This window comes from Enhydra lutris, unplaced genomic scaffold (genome assembly GCF_002288905.1).
Source record: "Enhydra lutris kenyoni isolate GAN:26980312 unplaced genomic scaffold, ASM228890v2 scaffoldscaffold82, whole genome shotgun sequence".
NCBI classification, from domain to species: domain Eukaryota; kingdom Metazoa; phylum Chordata; class Mammalia; order Carnivora; family Mustelidae; genus Enhydra; species Enhydra lutris.
This window is the reverse complement of record NW_019154166.1, coordinates 4390523-4397506: the sequence shown is the minus strand read 5'-3', so window position 1 is coordinate 4397506 and position 6984 is coordinate 4390523.

The window sequence follows — 6984 nt, the reverse complement described above, 5'->3', positions numbered from 1 at the left end:
GTGGGAAATAAAGAAGCAGGGCTGGACTTCCGGTGGGGAGTCTGCATCTCCCTCTCCCTCTGTCCCACTCAGGCACATGCAGGCACACTATTTCTCAAATAATTAAAATCTTAAAAGAAAAAAAAAAAGACATTTGAGCAGAGACCTGCAGGAACCAACAGAATAAGCCAAGTGAGTATGTGAGGTCAGAATACTTCCAGGCTGAGGGAAAAACAGAAAATGCACAGGCCCTGAGGTGGGGGCAAGCTGACACGTCAGGGGCTGGAGGAGAATGAGCAAGATAGAGTTATAACATAAGAGAGGAACCAGGGGCCCAATCACGTAAGGTCTGAGGGCCTTTCCACAGTTTTAAGTCTTTACAGAGAGATGTCAAAGCTTTGGAGGGTTTAAAGTAGAGAAGACATATTAACACACATTTTTAAAAAATTACTCTGGCTGCTGTGTTGAGAAAAAGACTGCAGACAACAAAGATGGAAACGGGGAGACTAGCTGGGATCCTACAGTAAATAAAAGATAACAAATGACAGTGGCTCAGACTGGAAAAACAGCCCTGGGAAATGCTGATAGTGCAGGATACTAGGTGAATTATGAAGGCAGCACACAAGGACTTTCTGACCAAGTGAATGAGGAAGTCAAAGAGAAAGACAGAGGGGGAAAAAAAAACTTAAGAAATGAGGGACAAAGGATAAAAGAAAGAAACGGTACAGTGCAAACATTAGGAGTTTGGTCTCCAGAAAAAGGGGAGTCAGTAGAGCAAAAACAGTGACCTAGGCAAAGACCATATTTTATGGGCTCCTGTCCCTCTTCCAGCATCTACGCTTCCCCAGCTCCCAACACTGTCAGCTTCAGCCTTTACAGTATAAACTGTATAGCCCATGATCTCAAATCTAAGATTACTAACAAAATTTTAAAATGAAAAAAAATTCAAAATAGATAAAATAAATTTTGTTAAAGAAAATTTTAAATCAATGAGAAAACCAAAACTACCCCAATTACAAAAACTTCTGGGAGTAAACATGAGAGTAAATCTTTGTGAGTCTGGTTTTGGCAAAGATTTCTTATCTACAACACCAAAAGCACAAGCCAAGAAAGAAAGAACTGATAAATTGGATTTCATCATAATATAATTGCTGCTTTTTGAAAACACTGTTAAAGATGATGAAAAGACAAGTCACAGACTGGAAGTATTTGCAAGTTACATCCCTGATAAAGGACTAGTATCCAGAAGATTGGAAAAAGTCTAAAAACTCAATAAGAAAACAGATCACCCAATTTCTAAAGAGACAAAAGATTTAAATAAGCATTTCACCACCTCATACCTGACAGAAGGGCAAGCAAGAAACAACGAGTGTTGGCAAGGATGTGGGGAAAAAAGGGAGCCCTCGTGTACTGGTAAGCGGGAATCCAAACTGGTGCAGCCACCATGGAAAATAGTACAGAGTTTCCTCAAGTATTTGTAAATAGAACTACCCTACAATCCAGCAATTCCACTTCTGAGTATTTATCTGAAAAAAATTGAAAACACTGAGTTGAAAAGATATATGCACCACCCTCCCAGCCCATGTTCACTGCACCATTATTTACAGTAGCCAAACTGTAATAAACAGCCTTATATGCTGTGACATCCCTTATCTTCAATTTCTGCAATGCAGTCACAAAGAATGCCCTTTTTTTAAAAAAAAAAAAGTTTTATTTATTTATTTGACAGAGAGACCACAAGCAGGCAGAGAGGCAGGCAGAGGGGGAGGGAGGGAGCCGACCCCCTGCTGAGCAAAGATCCAGGCACGGGGCTCTATCCCAGGACCCTGAGATCATGACCAGAGCTGAAGGCAGAGGCTTAACCCACTGAGCCACCCAGGTGCCCCAAGAATGTCCTTTTTTGCAGAAGTGTATGATGGCTTCGTCAATATTTTTAAGGGCCTTCCTAATCCTTTGACACCGAACTCCTTGTGGAGCACCTACTGGGTCATCATCATTTCCAGTTCCTCACTTGTCTGCCTGAGACTCTCTCTCCCTCTGCCCCTTCCTTCCCCTCTCTCACTCCCTCCCTCCCCCCTCAAGTAAATAAATTCTTTTTTAAAAAATCATGATGTGTGGGGCGCCTGGGAGGCTCAGTGGGTTAAGCTTCTGCCTTTGGCTCAGGTCATGATCCCAGGGTCCTGGGATGGAGCCCCGCATCACGCTCTCTGCTCAGCAGGGAGCCTGCTTCCTCCTCTCTCTCTGCCTGCCTCTCTGCCTACTTGTGATCTCTGTCTGACAAAATCCTGTCTATTGGCTGATATCCCAGCTGTGTATGGATTTAAAAACTTGGTTTAAAAAGTTGTGTCTAGGGGTGCCTGGGAAGCTCAGTGGGTTAAAGCCTCTGCCTTCCGCTCCAGTCATGATCCCACGGTCCTGGGGTCGAGCCCCTCATCGGGCTCTCTGCTCAATGGGGAGCCTGCTCCCTCCTCTCTCTGCCAGCCTCTCTGCCTGCTTGTGATCTCTGTCTGTCAAATAAATAAAGAAAATCTTTAAAAAATAATAAAAAATAAAAATAAAAAAATAAAAAGTTGTGTCTATGTTTACAAACACGGCGGGAGAAATGCAAAAGAACTTACCCCAAAATTTAGATAAACTCTATGCTAATTTTAGGAGAGATTTAAAATTTTCCTTTGCGGTTTGACCCTACATTTCAGTCTATAACGTAAGCACTATTTGTGGGAAATTTTTTTAGGAGAATTTTTTTAAGTGTACTGATTTAAGCAATCTCTACAGCCAAGGTGAGGCTCGAATTCACCACCCTGAGCACCAGGAGCCCCACGCTCTAATGACTGAGCCAGCCAGGAGCCCCGGCTTTGGAATTGTTTTAAAGGCACATATATATTATTTTTTTAAAGAAAAAATAAAAGTGACCCGTTCCTCGGGGACATTTCTCACCCACTTCTCATCAAAGACGTGGATATAACTGACTGCAGAAAGGTGAAGCGGAGAGGGTCATTTGATGGAGGAGCCCATCAGCACAGCTGCTAAAAGCCTCTGCCCTTCATGCAAGCTATCAGCGGGAGGGCAGGGATTAACATTCCAGAGCCAACACAGCAGCTGTCAGGGAGCAAACCCAAATTCTGCCTCCTGGCCGTGGCTGGGGTTTGGGACCGTGTTACACATACCAGTGTCCCGGGCCACCTTCAGGGCGGCCTTCACGGGTCACATTTTCCTAAGTGGGAAGCCCAAGAATCAGCCGTGGGCAGAAGGCAAGAACCTTACTTAAGGCTGGAATTTGCCAGCCCGATCCCTCCCTCCTGGCTCCCAGGGCGGCCACCAAGACGCTGCTTCCGGAGCCCACAAGGAGAAACAAAGCCTGTCCGGTGGGGAAGGAGAGAAATTAGGAAAAACAGTCCCTCCTTGAGGAAAGCCCCCAGGAAAGGGCTTCTCTTGGCTTACAGCAGCCCGACCTTCCTAGGAGGGCAGGCTGTGTGCCCACCCCCTCTCCCAGAAACTAGGGTTCGAGGCGCTCTCTCCGGGAGACGGGGGTCCTAGGTTCAAAGGTTCAAAGCCCAAGGTCTTGAGCCAGGAGAGGAGGCGTGAAAAGCGCGGTTGGGAATGGGGGAAGGGAGGTGCCTTCGAGCAACAGAATCGTACTGTTTCTCAGGACTCGGAGAAATAACGCCGTTGACACCCACACAGCGGTACCCAAACAGGATGAGGCACGCCGCAGCACACGACTCTGCTTGATTTCACCACACGCCATGTGCAAGTTGGCGGCTCGAGAAGTTTCCAGAATCATTCCTCTGGCCCCGCCTTCAAATTCGCTCCCCAGTCCCACTTCCGTCCCTTCCCCGCCACACTGCCTCCAGGGGCCTATTCTCTGTCACCTCCAGTGCGAACAGGTCGAATAGGTCCCGGGGACGCGGAGGCGCAAACCCCACCCACCTCACAAACCCAGACACACGCACACTTACCCGCCAGGTCTCATCAGTGCCTCCCACTGGGTCCCAACCGTGGCGACGGGTCACTTCCGGTCTTTCCCCACCTCCACCACGACTCCTCCCATGATGCTCTGGGGGCACACCGGAAGTGACCCCTCCCCTCTCAGGGCATGGAAACACTGTTTCTTTCTAGTAGATCAGCGCGGCCTCAGAGCCCAGGATAGGTGTGTTTTCCCAGGTTTTCAGAGCGCTGGCCCATCCATCCCCTCCACCCCAGCCCCCAACTAAATTATAAACTGAAAACCAGCTTTTTATCCCCAATACCTGCCACAGTGTTTTCATGAGCCGAATTCTTTTCTGTTGGGCAGGATGAAGCAGAGATGCTCATAGGGCCAACACTCGGAACACAATAAAGAAGAATAAACTGCCGTTATGATAACAGCTGACATTTAAAACCCGAAGTCCTTACCTTTGCTTGCAGGGCTCTAAGCCATCTGGCCCCGGCCACCTCTGCTGCTTCATTCCCTCAATGGCTGGCTCCCTTCGCCCCTGCCCTATTGGCCTTTCTTCCCTTCCTGTGCAGGCAGCTCACCTTCCAGAGCCTTTATTTCTGTTTCCTCTGCCTGGAATAGAGCCTCCCTTTGACGTTCTCATGGTTTGCTCCTTCACTGCAACAGGTGTCTGCTCAGATATTACCCCTTCAGAGAAACCTTCCTGGATCAATGTTTAGACCCCACATAGCCACTATATCCTTAACCTGCTTTTTCACACACTTGCATAGAATCTCCGTAAAGGTAGAGGCTTTGCCTGTTTTGTTCCCCCAGCTCCTAAAATCTAGCACATAGTAGATGCTCTATGAATGTTCTATGAATAAACGATTGAATGAGTGCATGCCCCCTATGTTGCTGGTTCTGTGCATCATAGCCTCAAAATTAACAGTTCCGGGTATGAATTTTGTCACCATCCTGGCTTGGAGGGAGATCTCAAGCTGGTCCCATGTAGCCCCTTCTGAGCCAGGTTTGAGGGCTTTGCCCTCATGCCTCAACAACCTTCCAGATAGGGTGATGAACTTATCTGGGTTTACCCAGGACTAAATTGATTTTAAAACTTAAAGTCTCAGGAACCTCTTTGATCCCACGCCAACTAGGATGGTGGCTCACCCTACTTTCCAGTGTCGAGGCTCCATCTTGCTTGTTTTGTTTTACTGTGGTGTGTGTGTGTGAGTATGTGTTGGGGGGGAGGGGTGCTGTTGACTTGAGGGTGTTCTGAGCCATCTGAGCAGGAATTTGGCCAAACGCAGTGGGTAGGATGGGAGGACTCGGTGGACAATGGTCAGCCTGTGGTCAGCTGATGAGCTTTACCAAATAGCAACAAAGAAGACATGAATTAACAACAAAGACCTTGTCCTGGCTTCCAGGGCCCTCTGGCACTGGTAGAAAGCTCCAGAGAAAGCTCTGAGTTTCTAAATCTCAGGCTGTTCCGGTGACATGGCCCTACCTGCATTTCCCTTTCCCAAACCATTGCCTCACTTCCATGACATACCTGGTAGGCATACCCTACCAAATACCCATTAACTCGACTGCCACAAGAACCCCATGAGTTATGTGTTCTTATCACCCCCAAGGAACATACTCAGAAAAGTTAACTAGCTTGCCAAAATTCACAGAGTTTAAATGAAGTCAGGATTTGAACCTCTATCCTGACTCTCAAAGTCCACTCTTAGTTCTTACATTACATGCAGATTTTAACCATATAAATACACATTTTGTCTATGCCCACCAAAAAAAAAAAAAGTGCATATTTTAGGGTACATCATTTAAGACCCTGACAGTAGTAATTGAAAGTAAGTTGTCATGCTGTTCCTTGCTCGAATGAGGCTTTGAGCAACCAGACTAACCAAAACACAACTAATGGACAAAAATGACGGGCAAATGACAGGAGACCCTAATGCTCACAGGCACCGATCCAGGTTTTGAGGCCAGGCAGGGAAATCTCCAGTTTACTGAACAGACCTCGCTGATAGGATTTCTTCCTCGAACACAGTGTTCCCAGACCATCCCCGCAATCTCTCTGTGTTGTTTCAGAGAAGGGTGCCCGGCTTGTGTGTAATTCTGAGAAGCGTGTATAATTCTGAGAGCGTTAGTGTCTTACAGGCTCTTCCAAAGCCAGAAGCAGCTGTCTTGTACTGAAAAGACAAACTGGACTTGGAGACAGAGATATTTGTCCTAGTTCCCACTCTGCCACTGACTAGCTGTTTGACTAGTCCCTTAACCTTGCCAAGCTTCAGTTTTCCCACTTGTAAAGCTGATCAATCTATCTCCTCGTTGAGATTTTTTTTTAAGATTTTATTTATTTATTTAACAGAGGGAGAGAGACAGTGAGAGAAGGAACACAAGCAGGGGGAGTGGGAGAGGGAGAAGCAAGCCTCCCTCTGAGCAGGGAGTCCAATGCAAGGCCTGACCTGAGGTCCCTGAGATCATGACCTGAGCTGAAAGCAGATGCTTAATGACTGAGCCACCCAGATGCCCTCCGCCTTTTTAAAGATTTTATTTATTTTCCTCATTGAGATTTAGAGAGAATCTATTTAAATATTCTCTTGTTAATCCCCTATCAACTGTGCTTTGCAAAATTTCCATGTATAAACGCCAGCAGTGAAGAAGGGTATATGTTACACATAAAAATGTTTGACCTAGGTCTCTTGGGTTTGGGAGTAGAACGGCAAGGGGGGAGGGGTGGGAGGTCTGTTTCTACCTTTACCGTTAACTAGGTACTTTGCCCAGAGTCTCAATTTCTGATTCCGTAAGGTCAGAGTTGGATTAGATAATATTCCAGGTCCCCTCTGGTTCTGGAATCTAATTTTCTCACCCAAATCTTTAATCAGGCAATTCAGATAGGCAGTAGTGTCATTCATGAATGTACCTGTCTTATGACATTCACCCAGAAATTTCTGTTCCTGGCCAAGGAACTTCCTGCTGCTTTTTGAAATTTCATCTGTTACATAAGCTCTTACATAGCTGTGAGGGGTAAGGTATAATCCCACCAGCAGCACAATTAATTGCCCTTTCTTCTCAAGTAGCCC